The 20,147-nt window shown below is 34.4% G+C and overlaps 1 long non-coding RNA gene across 2 annotated transcripts in view; it reads right to left on the bottom strand.

The window, feature by feature from the left end:
• Positions 1 to 19,057, bottom strand: part of LOC129058976 (uncharacterized) — a 120,052-nt gene extending 100,995 nt beyond the window's left edge. Inside the window, exons 1-3 of one of the 2 annotated variants that reach the window (XR_010139684.1) lie at positions 18,893 to 19,057; positions 17,160 to 17,336; positions 390 to 504 (exon numbers count right to left, since the gene is read on the bottom strand). This is a non-coding gene — a long non-coding RNA (uncharacterized LOC129058976). The remainder of the gene's footprint in view (positions 1 to 389; positions 505 to 17,159; positions 17,337 to 18,892) is intronic. The other variant, XR_010139683.1, reaches the window with a different exon arrangement.
• Between the last annotated feature and the right edge of the window lie 1,090 nt (positions 19,058 to 20,147).

The following is a 20,147-nucleotide window of genomic DNA, read 5'->3' as shown; positions in this document are numbered from 1 at the left end:
AACATGGTGAAACCCTGTCTCTACTAAAAATACAAAAAATTGAGCCAGGCATGGTGGCGTGCACCTCTCATCCCAGCTACTTGGGAGACAGAGGCATGAGAATCGCTTGAACCCAGGAGGCAAAGGTTGCAGTGAGCTGAGATCACACCACTGTACTCCAGCCTGGGCAACAGAGTGAGACCCTGTCTAAAAACAAAAATACTTATTCCTACAACAAATATTTGTTTTGCTCCTGTTATATGTCAAGTCCTGTGATAGGAACTGAGATTTTAAGGATAAGCAAAGGAGAATTTTTTTTTCTTAACAGAGCTTACAAATCACAAAAATGTTTAATTATAATATGACATAAATTTATTGAAGATGAGATTAAGTGAAATTGCATAGTGTACCTGAGCTGGTCTGGTGGGGGAGTGGTGGTGGCTGTGGTGGTGGTAGAGGTTAAGAAGAGGTTGGAGATTCACAACGATTTTAAAATGAGACCTGAAGCTTGGAAGATGTTTCCAGCTGAGAAAAAAAGCATATACAAGGGGTTTTACAGCAAGAACAAATATTCAAAGAGGTCATATTAGGTCAGAAGAATTGCATATGGAGAAAGGGAAAGAACGGCACAGGGTGGGGCTTTAGAGGTAGGCAAGGGCTAGATCTTAAGGGATTTTGAGCCGTGTTACAAGTTCTTACTGGTAACTGTGGGTTTTAAGCAGTGAACTACTATGGTTTCATGCAGGTTTTAAAAAGATCACTATGATAATTACATTCATTTTTAAACATATTTGATATTTACTTACAGCTTGATTATATCCCACAATAATTTTTCACACTACATTGTATATAGCCTTACTAATTAAGAATATTTTTCACGGCCGGGCTCAGTGGCTCACACTTGTAATCTCTACACTTTGGGAGGCTGAGGTGGGTGGATTATGAGGTCAAGAGATGGAGACCATCCTGGCCAACATGGGGAAACCCCATCTTTACTTAAAATAAAAAAATTAGCTGGGTGTGGTAGCGTGTGCCTGTAGCCCCAGCTACTTGGGAGGCTGAGGCAGGAGAATCGTTTGAACCGGGAGGTGGAGGTTGCAGTGAGGAGAGATGGTGCCATTGCATTCCAGCCTGGGTGACAGAGCAAGACTCCATCTCAAAAAAAAAAAAAAAAAAAAAAAAAAGAATATTTTGTTACTTCCTACAGTGTTTATTTTTGGAAAAATAGTACTTCTTTATTAAGCATACCTTTATGCTTTGGAAAGTTCCTAAATTGGGAATATGCCTGTTATTTCTCCTTCATGTTTCTCCCCACTCACTACCCTCCACACATGTACACAATATCTGTCTCTCACTCCTCTCTCTCTCTCTGTCTCACACACACACACACACACATTGAGAATCACCTTATTACGCTCTAAAGTCTAAACTCATGAGGATCTCATTTCATACTCTCCTATTTAGTATTCATTTGCTTTTATAGTCTCATACTTCACTGTGGGTTTCTCTATTAGTACTCAATCTCATTGTACTATTTGACACATTTTTTTCTAATATGTCATAAACCTCAGTGTAAGTGTTTATGAGATTTCAACTGCATTATGCTATGTGCCTACATTAAGGTGAAATCATTATATTTAATTAACTGTTGTGTAAATACTTCATCCTGTACATCGTCTATACATTGAGAATATATAAGAAATATTTCTTTTACAGCCTTACTACTTCTACCAAATTAAGTTAGTATTTATCACACAGATATTATATATAGTGTTAAATATTGTATTTCTCTTTTTAACTTTGTCCTTAGGAAGCTTAAAGTTGTATTTGAAAGCCCATTCTAGCAACTGTATTGATTGACTAGACAACATTATTGTGTGTGTAACTCTTAACCGAAAGAATTATTATTTTCTTACTTTTTTTTTACTTTTCTAAGTATATGTGACCTACTATTTTAACCATCTTATACTTCATGTGTTTTAGTTTTTTTATTGTGAAGTATAACATGCATAAGAAAAATTATACAAAACAGCTGTCTGAATAATCAATTAGTATTAAACACTTATAACCACCTATGAAGACAAAAATGGCAACATTGTAAGTCCACTAACAACCCCCTGCATAACCAGTCTTATTGATAGTCGCTCCCTTCCATTCCAGGATATACCCAATATCCTGATATTTAATGAATATTATGATTTGTATGGTAATTTGTTAATTGCTTTTAATTACATTTTTACTTATATAAGTAGAGTCTTTAAGTATGTATTCTTGTATGTCTTATCAGATTATTTTTCTTCTGTCCTTAAAAGTTTCCTCTTGTACTTTCTTTTGTGTAAGACTACTGCTGGAAGTCTGCTTTTATTTTATAAAAACATATTTTCAAACTTTCCTTGAAGAAAAACACACTGAACATAAAATTTTAGTTCCAAGTTATTTTTCTACCTTGGAGTACTCATTAGACTACCTTCTGGCTTCTATGTTTTTATTAATATATTAGCTATCAGTCTCACTGGTGTTCTTTTGAATGTAATCTATTTCTATCCCACTATCCCAGGCAACCATGTTTTAAGATTTTTCTCTTTGTATATATATTTCTGCAGTTCTACTTTGATACATCTTGGAATAAACTTGTGATTGTTGCAATTTATTGAGTTTGAAGTTTTTGGGAAAATATTAGTCTGTGGATTTCAATGCCTTTTGAAAATTCTCAACATTTATAGATTCAAATGTTGCTTCTTTTCCATTCTTTCTCTCTCTTCTCTTTCTGGATTCTTAAACATATGTCTTATATTTTGTCTGTATCTTCTATGTCTTGTACCTTGTCTTTTTTCTTCCTATTTACATTATTTACAATTAATTTCTTTCATTTTATTTATCATTTAAAATTTTTAACTTAAAATTAAAAATTTTAATTTCAATTTTAATTTACATTTTCAAAATTAAGATGTAATTTCAAAAGCTGTTGTACAAAATAATGCAACAAATTTTTTTTGGTACACTTTGCTTGGTTTTTCCAATGGTAACACTTTACAGGACTATCGTACATTATCACAAAGTATTGGCATTAATAAAATCAACTGACATTATTCAGATTTCCCCAGTTTTACTTGTAATTATTTGTGTGCATCTGTATATATTTATGCTTCTTTTTACATACATTTTTAATCTATATTTCTGTTCTCAAATTCTCTTCGACTTTTTTTATCCTTCAACTATTCTCAAATATTTTTCTTTATTCTAGCCTTGGTTGAACCTGACCATAAATTTCTTTAATCAGATTATTTTTTAGCTGCTCTAATGTTTTATTGATTTTTTTTAAATATACACTGCAATTTTTAATAGTTTTAGTTTCTTGCTAAAAGTTTTACATTTAGCTTTTTTCCATAAAGGAAATGCATAGTTGTTTTTAAATTTTCTATGTCTGGTAGTTCTAATCTCTGGAATACTAGTATATCTGCTTCAGTTATTTCTTGTTTCTACTGTTTCTCATTGATCCTGTCATGTTTTAATGTTTCTGGTTACCTGTATTACATGCTAATGAGGGAGTTTGAAGATTGTAGAAATAATTCCAGGTATTGGATGACACTTTCTTCCTCTAGAGAAAATTTTATGTTTCCATAGACTGAACCACTAGAAATATGGGATCATCTAGAAGGTGACATCAGCAAGATGGCAGAATAGAAAGTCTCCTGGTTGATTCTTCCCAGAGTAACAATTATTTCACAATCATCCATAGACAAAAGTTCCTCTGTGGGAGTTTTGGGATTCAGGAAGGAGGTTGTGAAACCTTGGTGGATCCTCAGACCTAGGAAAGCCATTTTGAGGGGGCAGACTCATGCCTAGGTGGTAGACTTGCTGAGCACCGTCCTGGCTGTAGACCCAGAAAATATCCTTGTCCCCCTGAAGACTCATTTGTCCTTGATTCTGCTAACAGAACCATCTACCAAGACATCAGTTACATTCACTTGTGCTTTGGGTGATAGGCCTACTGACCTTCGTCCTGGCTGTGATCATCTTAATAGATGCAGAAAACTTTTGGCAAAACTCAACATATTTTCCTGCTGAAAATTTTTAACAAATGAAATATAGAAGCAATGTACTTCAACAAAATAAAGGCCACATGTGACAAGGCTACACCTAACATCATACTCAATGGTGAAAATTTGAAACATTTTTTTCTTAGATCAGGAAAAAGGCAAGGGTACCCACTCTTAACACTTCTATTCAACATAGTTCTAACCAGAGAAATTAGGCAAGAAAAAGAAATAAAGGCACCAAAATCAGAAAGGAAGAAGTTATCACTGTCTGTTTGCAAATGAAATGATCTTATACAAAGAAAATCCTAAAGACTTTGACAAAAATTGTTAGAACTAATAAATGAATTCAGTAAAGCTGCAGGATACAAAATCAACACACAAAAATCAGTTGCATTTTTAGACACTAACAACTAGCTATATCAAAGAGAAGTTGAGAAAATAATCTCATTTATAGTAGCATGAAAAAGAATAAAATATTTAGGAATAATTTAAACAAGAAAAGCAAAGAACTCTGCTTTTGGAAATTATAAGAAAATTGGGGAAAGACACAACTAAATGAAAAGATATTCTGTGTGAGTGGACTGGAAATATTAATAGTCTTAAAACATCCATACTATCCAAAACAGCCTACAGATTAATTGCAATCCCAATCCAAATACCAGTGGCATTTTTCACGGAAAAAAAATTCTAAAATTTATATGGAATCACAAAATACACCAAATAATAAGAGCAATCTTGAGAATGAACAAAGGTGGAGGTATTGCGCTACCTGATTTCAAACTACATTGCAAAGCTATGGTAATCAAAATAATATAATACTGAGAGAAAGACAGGCATATAGGCCCATGGAATAGAGAGTTCAAATATAAACCACACATATATGATCAATTAACTCATCTTTGACAAGGACACCAAGAATACACAATGGGGAGAGGAAATGCTCTTTCATAAATGGTATTATAAAAATTGGATATCCACATACAAAAGAATGAAATTGGACCCTTGTCTTATATCATATATAAAAATTAACACAAAATGGATTAAGGAATTAAATGTAAGATCTGAAACCATAAAATTTTGAGAAGAAACATAGGGAAAAGTTCCCTGATATTGGTTTTGGCAATAATTTTTGGGATACGACACCAAAAGCACAGGCAAACAAACACAGGTAGGACTACATCAAACTAAAAAGCTTCTACACATCAAAAGAAACAGTCAACAAAATGAAAAAGCAACTTATGGAATGAGGAAAATATTTGTAAACCATGAGCTGCAGTATCAGTGTGTCTCCTAAAGTTTGTATGTTGGAAACGTAATCCCCAGTGCACCTCTTAAAAATATTGAGAGGTGGGGACTAATAGAAAGTGTATAGATCATGAGGGATTTGCCCTCATGAATAGATTAATGTTATCAGAGGAGTAGATTGACTATAAAAGTGAGTTTTTTTCCTGATTTCCCTCCCCTACTCTTGCCTCTCTCACCTTTCTGCCTTCCACTATGGAATGGTGCAATAAGAAGACCCTTGCCAGATGCCAGCATATTTATATTGGACTTTTCAGCCTCTAGAATTGTGAGAAATACATTTATTTTCTTCACAAATAACCCAGTCTCTGGTATTATGTTATAGCGGCACAAAACAGACTAAGACTGAAAATTGGTGCCGAGAAGTGGTGCTGTTACTGTAACAAATAACCAAAGAAAATGGTAGTGGCTTTGAAACTGGGTAATAAATAGAGGCTGAAGTAATTTGGGAGAGCAGGCTAGGAAAAGCCTTGTTTGTTGAGAGTCATTCTGGTAAGAGCTCAGAAGGAAAGAGCTGTAGGGAAAGTCTGGAACCCCTTGGAGATCACTTATGTGATCATGATCAGAATGTTAGTAGAAATGTACTTAAATAATCATCAGAGAAATGCAAATAAAAACCAAAGTGATACATCTTCCATCATCTAGGATCGTTATTATGAAAAAGACAAGAGGTGATAAGTGTTGGTGACAGTGCAGAGAAAAGGGAACCCTTCTGCCCTGTTGGTGGAAATGTAAATAAGTATAGCCATTACAAAACACAGTATCAAGGTTCCTCAAAAAATTAAAAATAGAAATTCTATAGGATACAGCAGTCCCACTTCCTGGTATATATCTAAAGGAAATAAAACCAGTATCTCAAAGAGATACCTGCATGCCCATGTTCATTGCAGTGTTATTCATAATAGCCAAGATATGGAAACAATCTAAGTGTCCATATGAATGAATGGATAAGAAAAATGTGATATATACAATAGCAAAGTCTTGGAACCAAGCCAAATGTCCAACAATGATAGACTGGATTAAGAAAATGTGGCACATATACACCATGGAATACTATGCAGCCATAAAAAATGATGAGTTCATGTCCTTTGTAGGGACATGGATGAAGCTGGAAACCATCATTCTCAGCAAACTATCGCAAGGACAAAAAAACCAAACACCGCAGGTTCTCATTCATAGGTGGGAATTGAACAATGAGAACACATGGACATAGGAAGAGGAACATCACACACTGGGGCCTGTTGTGGGGTGGGGGGAGGGGAGAGGGATAGCATTAGGAGATATACCTAATGTTAAATGATGAGTTAATTGGTACAGCACACCAACATGGCACATGTATACATATGTAACTAACCTGCACGTTGTGCACATGTACCCTAAAACTTAAAGTATAATTAAAAAAAAAGAAAAATGTGATATATATATCTCATATATATAATATATATTTCATAAATATATATATATCATATATATTATATATATTTCATAAATATTATATATATCTCATATATAATATATATTTCATAAATATTATATATATCTCATATATAATATATATTTCATAAAGATTATATATATCTCATATATATTATATATATTTCATAAAGATTATATATATATAAAACTTATCCAGTGGAATATTACTTAACCATAAAAAAGAAGGAAATCCTATCATTTGTGACAAGATACACAGACCTGGAGGGCATTATGCAAGTAAAATAAGCCAGAGGCAGAAAGATAAATACCATATGATCTCACTTACATGTGGAATCTAAAAAAGTCAAACTCTCAGAAGCATAAAATAGAACAGTTACCAAGGGCAGGGACTAGGGGTTGGGAGGAATGGAGTGATGTTGGTCAAAGGGTACAAACTTCAAATTATAAGATCAATGAGTTCAGTGGATGTAATATATAGCATGGGTTGTGATGGATGTGTTAGTTAATTCAGTGGTGGTAATCATTACACGATGTATAAGTATTTCAAATCTTCACATTATATACCTGAATATACACAATCTTTGTCTATTGAATATTTTTAAAAAATAAGACATAAAGGATTGCCTAAATTTAGGGCTTGAGGTTTGTTAATGAATCAAATCACCCAGGATGAATTTAGGGAAGAGTTAATTTACTTCCAGCTTACTTTTACTCTCAGTGTTCCAAACTTTGGCGACACACTCCTAAGTAGAGGGTTGCATATTAACTATTATAGACATAACTATGTTATTACCATTGGTTAGTATTAAATTGCGTCTTTTGGATTTACATGTCAAAAATTTTCTTCTGTCTTCTAGTCATCTCTTTTGGATCTTTAAATGGCCCTTGGATAGAAGTGATCTCATCTGACAGACTCACCTTTTCTAGTTTTCAACTTCTTTTGGATTTTAGCTTTTGTTATTATTTATCATTCTTGTTAGTTCTTTGAAATCTTAGAGAGATACATTTCTTTATTTTCCACTTTTGAAGGTTGGCTTCAGTGGGAACATTGATCTAAATTACCTAATCTGCCATTATTCAAATTGAGTTTTCCTTCTTTATACATATATTTCGATTAGCAATCTCCAAAGCTTTGTGAAGTGACTTAAGAGATATGTAGTATATATGTATGTGTGTGTGTTTGTATACATCTGAGTGGTTCTCAAACAACAAGTATTTCCTGATCATCAACTGTGTGCTAATGAGTCTGGTAATTACTTTACAGTATAGGAGATATAGTCATTGAGGAATTAGTGATTTAATTACATGGCTTACTATTTTTATTTATTATACTAAAGCTTACGTTCTTCTAAAGGAAAAAGAAACTTATCAAACAAGAGTTTCCAAAATTGTACTAGGATTTCATGTGATTATATATGATCATTCTGCTAGTACTTTTAAAGATCTAAAGGCTTCCTTTGCCAAAAATAAACTGTAGTTCATTGTATGTATTTTTGCAAACACCATACATGACAATAGGTAGCACAGATTACTAGTTAAGGGCAAGATTCTGGAACCAAATAGCCTGTCTTCACCATTCACAGGTGGAATGAAAGGCAAATTACTTAAATTCTGGGTCCTTTAATGTCCTTATCTAGGAAATAGAATTTGTAATAAATATATTTACTTCAGAAGGTGTTATGAATTGATATTTATAAAGAAATTAGTGCCTAACACATTGAAGTACAAATATGTTACAGGTAATGTTTATTAAAAATCTTAAAAACATTGTGATAGATAACTTTATGCATCAATCTGGCTGAGCCATACTGCTCAGATATTTGCTAAAATGTTATTCTGGATGTTACTCATGTTAAATGTAAGATTTCCATTTTAGTCAGTGGACTTTGCATAAAGCAGATTGCCTTCCATAATGTAAACAGACCTAATTCAATCAGTTGAAGGCTTGAATAGAACAAACGATTGACCTCCACTGAGCAAGAGCAAGAGGGAATTCTGCCAGCAAACTGCTTTTGGACTTTAACTGGAACATCAGTTCTTTCTTGGGTCTGCAGGCTGCTGGCCCAGCCTGCAGATTTTAGACTTGCCAGACTTCACAATCAATGTGAGCCAATTTTTTAAATTTCTTAAAATAAAACTCTCTCTCATATATATGTGTGTGTGTGCATGCACATTTTCTATTAGTCTTCTGTCTCTGGAGAGCTCTAATGATTACTTCCACATTTATTTTCACTATTTTTCTAATAAAGATGATGTACCTGATGACAGGAGGTTTAGCACTATTAAATCCAATACAACGTCTTAATTTTTTATTAGTTTAGACCATGGCTCCAAGCTGTTGTGGTGGAGCTTACATCTTTTCTATTGATAATAATGTAGCAGAGCAACTATGAAGGTGGTATTATGATGCCTAACATACAGTGTTATATGTTATATAGGCACCCTTCCTCTGGAACGTGGATGGGAACCATGACTTGCTCCTAACCAACTAGATACGCAAAAGGTGGTAGGATGTGTGTGATTATGTGCATGTGATTATTTTACATAAGCCCAAAGTGCCTGTCTGTTGGCCTCTCTCTCTCCCTTGCTGTCTGTGAGAATGCAAATGGCTATACAGGGGAATCTCACATGGTAAAGAACTACTGGTATCCTCTAGGAGGTAAAGTCTGCCCCAGCCAACAGCCAGCAAAACACTGAACCTCTCAGTCTTATAACTACATGGAACTAAATGTGCTAACAACCACATAAGAGAGGAAGCAGATTTTTACCCAGTTGAACCTCCAGATGAGAATCCAGTCCTGGCTGACAATTTGCAGCATGGCAGAGGGCCCAGATAAATAAAGCATGCCTGGACTCCAGATCCACAGAAACTGAGAGATAATTAATGTGTGCTGTTTTAAGCTGCTAAATTTGTGATAATATTATTGTATAGCAATAAATAATCAAATAACATCTTTATTATTATATAACTTCTATAAGAAAGACTACATAACTTTGGAATCATGGCATATTTACTTCATTTTACATAATTCAAGTCATCTATATTTCTCAATGGCTTTAACTTATATTCCTGGAGGATCCTTAAGTCCTGGATTTCCTCTAAGGCCCTTTCTCTAATGTATCTGTATCACTATACCTAAAAAATAAAATAAGTTGGAGGAAGAGGACATGAGGGAGGAGGAACAGGAGCATTAGGTGTTTTGTGTCCTGTGCCAGTTTCTATCATGGTACTTTGTACTTTGTGCTGTTTATCAGTTCCTAAATTTTTCCATAGGCTACAATGTGGTGGAGACTAGATGAGATATTTTAGCCATCTTTTTATCCTGAATTACCAAGAACACAGTAGGTATTTGTTTAATGCATGTAAATTGAATGGAAATATTTAATTCAGTTGAAAATGTTACATGAAGAATATTTGCTTACACGTAATGCAGGGAACTAAAATATTTCAAACAGGAAAATGGAATTTTACCAAGAAGAGTCTGGACATTTGCTCTCCTTTTTATTGTCATAGTAACAATGTACTTTTTAGGGTGTCCTTATAATATCTACCAGTTTTCCACTTTGTTGTCTTTAAAAATAGGAAAAAAGCACACTGATCATCTCTAAAGAAAAGGAAATAAATAAGGTCATTATTAAATGTAATTTAAAATAATACAAGCAATCATTTTAACTGGGTGTTATTACATCTACAAATAGTAAACAATACATAGTATATATAGTATAATAGCATTTGTCTTAAAACACACAGGAAAATTCATGAAATCTCATATATGTTAATCACTCAACATGATGATTTTGAGAGTTTGTGACTTCATTTCTGTAGGAAGCCATGGTAACTTAGCTACTAGACTTCCTTTCTGATAGTATCACAAACCTCAGATTATGTGTAGATCTCAAGCACCCTTTTCATAATGTCCTGCCTTACTCATTGTGCCAGACCACTACAGCTGTTCTCTTCAGAAGGATGTGTCCACAAAAATTACGTTAATTATTGTTAATATGTTTATTACATCTAATTTGCTGTGTATCTGATTTAAAAGGCCATTTTTCATTTAATAACATACATAAGATCAGGAAGAAGTAAACTTAATATAAGTAATAAAATGACTTGTCATTTTATTTTAAAATGAGAAAAAAAACAGAACTTTTCATATGTAGAGTGAAGGAAGGAGATGGAGGTTAAGTAAGTGTAAGTACATATACATGTGCTCATATGGATATATTATATGTATAATACACAGACACACACACATTTATGCACATACATATAAGTTGTGTATACACATGTAACTGTACATACATATAAGTGCAATACATGACATATATGCACATAAAATAATAAACATGTAAATTAGTAGTATGAGACTAACAAATTAAGCATAATCCACATAACAATTATCCACCTCACACGGGGCACGGTGGCTCATGCCTGTAACCCCAGCACTTTGGGAGCCCAAGATGGGTGGACCTACTTGAGGTCAGGAGTTCGAGATCAGCCTGACCAACATGGTGAAACCCTGCCTCTACGAAAAATACAAAATTAGCCGGGCATGGTGGCATATGTGTGTAATCCCAGCTACTTGGGAGGCTGAGGCAGGAGAACTGCTTTAACCTGGGAGGCAGAGGTTGCAGTGAGACGAGATCCTGCCATTGCACTCCAGCCTGGGCAACAAGAGGAAGACTCTGCTTCAAGAAAAAAAAATTATCCACCTTGCTCATAGAACAAATATTTTTTTTTCTATTTTGGTACAGAATAAAGAGAGTAGTTATTATATATTTATTTTGATTATATTATAATGACAAGTACGTCTTTTCAATAACTTTGTCTCAGATTCATTACCTAAGCAACATAGGGGAGAGAGGAGGCACTATATGCTAAAATGCCCAAAGATTATGAAGCCAGGGATAGTGCATTTGACCTTGTGCAAGTTTCACAATTGCTTCATTATGTAAAGTACGAATGATGATGATTATTGCCTTCCAGCATTAGTTATTATAAGGATTAACTGAAAAAAAGTTTATATAGTGATCAAAGGATGCTATTCTTTCCGAATTTGAGATTAAGGAACAAACATATTAAGAGTTATTTGAGAGTAAATCATAATCTTTGATATCACTGTCGTTTTAGTTTAATGCCAATTTTAATATAGATGGAAAAGAGAGATGCCTATGTGATGTGATTTTAAAACTGCCAAAAATTCTTATCCATGATTTGCAAAAATAGCAATGATAATATGTGAAATTATTGTATTATTTAATTTCTTGGTTTCAAGACCATATAGACTCTAATAAATTGATAATTGTTTATATTTGTTTTCTGCCTTAAAATTTACAAGATTTTTTGCATACATTATTTACTTTAAGCTTTAGTCAAACCTATGACTTAGGCATATTAGATAATTATTTCATACTTGTAAGCCTGGGCCATGTCAGAACTGAGATACGAACACAATGCTTTTAACCCCAATGGGCATAAGCCATGGTCTTTCCAGCTAGCTATGGCTAACTGAAAATTATATCTAAAAAGATTTTCTTCCATGAAGAATATGAGGCAAATTAAATCAGTTCCTATCTTCAAAAATATGGTAAGTGGACACAAAGAAAGTTGTGATGGGAAACTGCATCAAGAAAATTTCACATTATGAGGCCAAACTCTAGAGGGAAATGTGAATTGAAGTGTTGATTATAACATACCATGCTATCATTAGATTTCCTAGAGCTGAGAGGAGACTAAAGGAGGCAAAGTAGATAAAAAGTGTCACTAAGGAAGAGTTAAAGATACTCTGTGATCTAATCCTAATCCAAACTCGTGTTTCTCTTGTCTGACTTGCATTTTGTAATTTAATTATTAATTCAATCACTCATTCAACCAACATTTACTATGTATCAGGCACTGTTCTAGGTACTTGGCATGCAATGGTAACCAAAATGATGAGGAGTACTACTCCCCATGAAAGTGAAATTGTAGTGGGAAATATTTAAAAAGCTTATGGACCTCCCAAAAACTATGATTTTTTTTTTCACTTATGACTCTTCTATCTGTAACACTTACTAATCTTTTTTTTTTTTTTTTTTTTGAGAAAGAGTCTTGCTCGTGACAAAACATACCAGAATCTCTGGGATGCATTCAAAGCAGTGTGTAGAGGGAAATTTATAGCACTAAATGCCCACAAGAGAAAGCAGGAAAGATCCGAAATTGACACCCTAACATCACAATTAAAAGAACTAGAAAAGCAAGAGCAAACACATTCAAAAGCTAGCAGAAGGCAAGAAATAACTAAAATCAGAGCAGAACTGAAGGAAATAGAGACACAAAAAACCCTTCAAAAAATTAATGTATCCAGGAGCTGGTTTTTTGAAAGGATCAACAAAATTGATAGACCGCTAGCAAGATTAATAAAGAAAAAAAGAGAGAAGAATCAAATAGATGCAATAAAAAATGATAAAGAGGATATCACCACCGATCCCACAGAAATACAAACTACCATCAGAGAATATTACAAACACCTCTACGCAAATAAACTAGAAAATCTAGAAGAAATGGATAAATTCCTCAACACATACACCCTCTCAAGACTAAACCAGGAAGAAGTTGAATCTCTGAATAGACCAATAACAGGAGCTGAAATTGTGGCAATAATCAATAGCTTACCAACCAAAAAAAGTCCAGGACCAGATGGGTTCACAGCCGAATTCTACCAGAGGTACAAGGAGGAGCTGGTACCATTCCTTCTGAAACTATTCCAATCAATAGAAAAAGAGGGAATCCTCCCTAACTCATTTTATGAGGCCAGCATCATCCTGATACCAAAGCCTGGCAGAGACACAACCAAAAAAGAGAATTTTAGACCAATATCCTTGATGAACATTGATGCAAAAATCCTCAATAAAATACTGGCAAACAGAATCCAGCAGCACGTCAAAAAGCTTATCCACCACGATCAAGTGGGCTTCATCCCTGGGATGCAAGGCTGGTTCAATATACGCAAATCAATAAATGTAATCCAGCATATAAACAGAACCAAAGACAAAAACCACATGATTATCTCAATAGATGCAGAAAAGGCCTTTGACAAAATTCAACAACCCTTCATGCTAAAAACTCTCAATAAATTAGGTATTGATGGGACGTATCTCAAAATAATAAGAGCTATCTATGACAAACCCACAGCCAATATCATACTGAATGGGCAAAAACTGGAAGCATTCCCTTTGAAAACTGGCACAAGACAGGGATGCCCTCTCTCACCACTTCTATTCAACATAGTGTTGGAAGTTCTGGCCAGGGCAATTATGCAGGAGAAGGAAATCAAGGGTATTCAATTAGGAAAAGAGGAAGTCAAATTGTCCCTGTTTGCAGATGACATGATTGTATATCTAGAAAACCCCATTGTCTCAGCCCAAAATCTCCTTAAGCTGATAAGCAATTTCAGCAAAGTCTCAGGATACAAAATCAATGTACAAAAATCACAAGCATTCTTATACATCAATAACAGACAAACAGAGAGCCAAATCATAAGTGAACTCCCATTCACAATTGCTTCAAAGAGAATAAAATACCTAGGAATCCAACTTACAAGGGATGTGAAGGACCTCTTCAAAGAGAACTACAAACCACTGCTCAAGGAAATAAAAGAGGATACAAACAAATGGAAGAACATTCCATGCTCATGGGTAGGAAGAATCAATATCGTGAAAATGGCCATCCTTCCCAAGGTAATTTACAGATTCAATGCCATCCCCATCAAGCTACCAATGACTTTCTTCACAGAATTGGAAAAAACTACTTTAAAGTTCATATGGAACAAAAAAAGAGCCCGCGTCGCCAAGTCAATCCTAAGCCAAAAGAAGAAAGCTGGAGGCATCATGCTGACTTCAAACTATACTACAAGGCTACAGTAACCAAAACAGCATGGTACTGGTACCAAAACAGAGATATAGATCAATGGAACAGAACAGAGCCATCAGAAATAATGCCACATATCTACAACTATCTGAGCTTTGACAAACCTGACAAAAACAAGCAATGGGGAAAGGATTCCCTATTTAATAAATGGTGCTGGGAAAACTGGCTAGCCATATGTAGAAAGCTGAAACTGGATCCCTTCCTTACACCTTATACAAAAATCAATTCAAGATGGATTAAAGACTTAAATGTTAGACCTAAAACCATAAAAACCCTAGAAGAAAACCTAGGCATTACCATTGAGGACATAGGCATGGGCAAGGACTTCATGTCTAAAACACCAAAAGCAATGGCAACAAAAGCCAAAATTGACAAATGGGATCTAATTAAACTCAAGAGCTTCTGCACAGCAAAGGATACTACCATCAGAGTGAACAGGCAACCTACAAAATGGGAGAAAATTTTCGCAACCTACTCATCTGACAAAGGGCGAATATCCAGAATCTACAATGAACTCCAACAAATTTATAAGAAAAAAACAAACAACCCCATCAAAAAGTGGGCGAAGGACATGAACAAACACTTCTCAAAAGAAGACATTTATGCAGCCAAAAAACACATGAAAAAATGCTCACCATCACTGGCCATCAGAGAAATGCAAATCAAAACCACAATGAGATACCATCTCACACCAGTTAGAATGGCAATCATTCAAAAGTCAGGAAACAACAGGTGCTGGAGAGGATGTGGAGAAATAGGAACACTTTGACACTGTTGGTGGGACTGTAAACTAGTTCAACCCTTGTGCAAGTCAGTGTGGCGATTCCTCAGGGATCTAGAACTAGAAATTCCATTCGACCCAGCCATCCCTTTACTGGGTATATACCCAAAGGACTATAAATCATGCTGCTATAAAGACACATGCACACGTATGTTTATTGTGGCATTATTCACAATAGCAAAGACTTGGAACCAACCCAAATGTCCAACAGTGATAGACTGGATTAAGAAAATGTGGCTACATTTAATACACCATGGAATACTATGCAGCCATAAAAAAGGATGAGTTCATGTCCTTTGTAGGGACATGGATGAAGTTGGAAACCATCATTCTCAGTAAACTATTGCAAGAAGAAAAAACCAAACACCGCATATTCTCACTCATAGGTGGGAATTGAATAATGAGAACACATGGACACAGGAAGGGGAACATCACACTTCGGGGACTGTTGTGGGGTGGGGGAAGGGGGGAGGGATAGCATTGGGAAATATACCTAATGCTAGATGACCAGTTAGTGGGTGCAGCGCACCAGCATGGCACATGTATACATATGTAACTTACCTGCACATTGTGCACATGTACCATAAAACCTAAAGTATAATAATAATAATAAAAATAAAAATAAATAAAGAAAGAAAGAAAGAAAGAAAAAAAAAAAAAAAAGAAAGAGTCTTGCTCGCTCTGTCGCTCAGACTGGAGTGCAAATGGCGTGATCTTGGCTCACTGCAACCTCTGCCTCCCAGGTTCAAGCCATTCTCCTGCCTCAGCCTCTCGAGTAGCTGGGATTACAGGCACCTGACACCACACCCAGCTAATTTTTGTGTTTTTAGTAGAGAAGGGGTTTCAGCATTTTGGTCAAGCTGGTCTTGAACTCCTGACCTCAGGTGATCTACCAGTTTATGCCTGTAATCCCAGCACTTTGGGAGTCTTCCTAATCTTTAATATTCTGTTTAATTCTCACATTTTTCAATTTTTCAGTCTTCCTGAATCTTGCAGTCTCATCATGGCTTCATATCTTATGTGCCTATATATGCCTCTACTATTACACTTAACATATTTCTTTACCTTTTTTACTGTTCTTACTTAAGGACAGGACTGAGTCTGCTTTGTATGCATATCCATGCCAATCCAAGGCCTTACACACATGCATAATATAGGTTTGTTGAATGAAATAATAAATTTCATTTGCAAATATATCCAAGAGTTAATTTTACTTTTTCAACATGTTTATCTGTTTTGCTGATTGAATTTTGGTAAATGTTCAGCTCAATTTTTTGGTCTGTTAGTCTTCATTGATCAAATGCCTAGATAGCTGCCAAATGTCTACATCAATATGAAACCCTATAGACTTATTTTTTCCTATTTGTAAAGATCCTTAAAATAGATAAATACATATATAAAACAATTATGTTAAGATAAACATAAGAAACCATGATATTCACAATTAACGTAAGCAGTACTAAATAACTGTTCTATCTATACCTTTAAATTCCCTGTGCCATGCTAGTAAGACAACTGTTTGTGAATTATATATACTTACATATATGCACACACACATTATACACACACATACAAATTATATATGCATACAGACACACACACAGAGAACTAATGACTGACATTTTTACTACCATTTTCAAAAACTTTGAGCGGCACATTAGCTGAAAGATAATAAAGAACAAATTCCAAACACATTAGGGAGAAAAATTACCTATGGAGCTGGAGTAGATCTGATATATCCAACAAAATTGGGGAAGGCAACTTGAATTATGATCCGGAAGACTGACAGAGTGATTGATAGACTTCTGTAAACCCATGGGGCTCGTAGAGGATTTCTTCGTTCTCTGTCTGGAGTCAGAGCAACTGGCATGGTTCTTTCAACCTACAGCTGAAGCCCATGAGAATATATAATGAATTAACATAGAATTTGTTTCTTTTTCTGTCAGTTTTATGATAACAGGAAAAGTACAGTTAGACATATGCATTAAAATGCCAACTTGTATTTAGTAATTATTTTATAATTGTTATTTGTTTACTTATTTGCTATTACTTCTCATCAGCTTAATGAGTTTTCTTTTATGCTAATGAGCACCATTTAAATAATTGCTCAAGGAACCTGTTATTCTTCACCCTTCTCTTCATAGTTCTTGTTTTAAGAACAAATAGTCCTTTCTTCTTACTAACAGCATATCTGGATTGACTTTGCTGTTCTGTGACTTACCAGTTGGCTTACCTTGGCCAAGTTACTTACCCTCGCTGCCTTTTCTCACTTGTGAAATAAATATCTCCCGGTATTGTTATGAAGATGCAATAATACTGCATGCCAAAAAGCAGAAACTCTCTAGATACCATTGTTAGTTTTTCCCAGCCCATGAGTATAGCTCTTTAAGTGACTGCGTTCTCACATTACATATTTGAACCTTAATTTTACACATGAAGAAACATAGTTACTAGCATAGATTCACGTAGCTACTAGAGACAATAATTTAGATTATAACCTGGGTAATCTGGCTCCTATAATTCATAGAATGTTAGATTAATACAGAAGAATAGGTAAAAAGAAAATAAGTTGTGGTGTTTATTACATGCCAGGTCTGTGCCAAGTACTTAATTTTCATTATTTCATATAATCTCCATCACGGTCCTGAAAGGTACATAATTATTATTTTAAGAGTTAATTTAGGCTCATGAAATTATATAGTTGCCTTTGCTTCACCACCCAATAGGTGGTGAATTTCAGATTAAACTCCGGGCAATAATGACTTTAAAATCTATTATCTTTCTATATTATCATGCTGTCTTCTATGTTTCGAGGACTCTTTCTTAGGCGTAACTTATGCTGATTTTCTCCCTTTAGATTAAGTTTGGTCTGAGGAAATTCAGTAACTTATTCAAGGCAAAGTCAAAACTTGTCTTCTCAAACTTTTAGTTTCATATATGTTCGTTAGTTTTTATTTTAACCTTTGACTTATTGCTTTCTTATAACCACATTTACATATTTAAACAATTTTTCTGTGTCTCTACATCTCTCATTATTTTTCAGTCTACATGTCTTTCAATCAGACTTTATGTCAAGAAGAGATCACTGGGTTCTAAAGCTGACCTCCAGTGCGGTATTTGGCAACATGCAACTCAGTGTCTTCATCTCCTTATATTGGCTTCTATTGTGAAGGACGCTAGTGAATGATTTTAAAGTACTCTGCCAAGTATTAAGTGACAAAAGTAATCATAGCTGCATATGTCTAGCTATGGCCTTAACAGTACCATGTTACTTAAAACTATACATACAAAGAAATATGATGAGTATTTAAAAATATCTATATAATTTATCCTTTTAGGAGAGTCTATATTTGTCAGAGTCTATATTTTTTCAGTTGTCACAATAACAGCACCCCTTTTGTTTTCCTTTTATGCTATTTTTTAAAGTTTGATAAAATATCCTACCTTTTCAGATCATTTATTATTTGGACTGACTGCCTTAGGAATCCTGTAGTTCTTCAAAATGATAGCCAGAAAGTTTGAAATATGTCCCTCTTCTCAGATGTAAGAAGCATAGTTATCATAATGACTGACTTTTAACACAGATGACATCATTTTAACATCATAATGGAACTGAGAATTCTTAGTTGTGTCAAACACAAAAGAGATGTTAGAAAGTTCATAATTTGTAGCAGGCCCAAATGGATAAAACCAAACACATTAAAAACCTTATAACTGAGAATGGGGTGTCTTCAAACAATGGAAATCAAGTTTTGCTTAGGAATTGTCTGCTGGTGAGTGTGGTAACTATTGGCATTGCTAACTTTTCATAGGCAGCAACACAGGGCTTGCCTCACCATTCCTGCTATAAAGGCAGTTCCTGCAGCATGTTTACCCCTTTCTACCAATCAGTTTCAAGATATATAACTCATCCTCCCATAAACTCTACTAGATAAAGTTAGGGTCTCACCCAATGTTACATATAAAGTTAGTGATAAAATATAAACCAAAACGGTAAGGACTCAGTAAATGCTGTCCTTCCCTCTGCCTTCTATAAATATTAGTACAGTAAATTTTTCAGTAGCATCCATGTCAGCGTTCCACTACATAGCATGGGCAGAGAGTCAGGACAAGTATTGTTAAGTAGAATAGGATTCTGTTCCTGGTATGCGTTAAATCCATGCTGAAAAAAATCTATGTATAGTCACTGTATTCATACTCAGGTATTACAAGTATTAATGTAAAAATCTGTATGTAATTACATGTTGATGCTATGATTACTCTCTTCAACATATATTTAAGCTTATTCTAAGAAATCAGCCTTTTATTTTAATATTAAGATTAAATATAATTAATTTAATGAATTATTAATTTTTATCATGAATTAATTTGAGTGATCTCTTATATTTTCAAATATGATCTTTAATTCATTTATTTGAACAAAGGTTTATTTATGTCAAAACTTTTTATTTATGCAGCTACTTTCAACTTTCAAACTAATTTCACATTTTTTCATTTGATCTTTACAACATACCAGTAGAAGGGAAAGGTAGTATTAGTCTTACTAAGACTAATAGAAGCAGAGAAGGAGATTGAAATTAGTATGAACAAATGTGTGTATTGGTTCTAAGGTAGGAAACAGTTATTTTTGCAACAAAATTAATTTGCCAAATATTTATATTCAGGTAGTTCATCAAATAATTTTTATGTATAAACATTT

This window comes from Pongo abelii, chromosome 3 (assembly GCF_028885655.2).
Source record: "Pongo abelii isolate AG06213 chromosome 3, NHGRI_mPonAbe1-v2.0_pri, whole genome shotgun sequence".
NCBI classification, from domain to species: Eukaryota; Metazoa; Chordata; class Mammalia; order Primates; family Hominidae; genus Pongo; species Pongo abelii.
The sequence above is the reverse complement of the archived record's forward strand: the minus strand, read 5'-3'. Positions and strand labels throughout refer to the sequence as shown.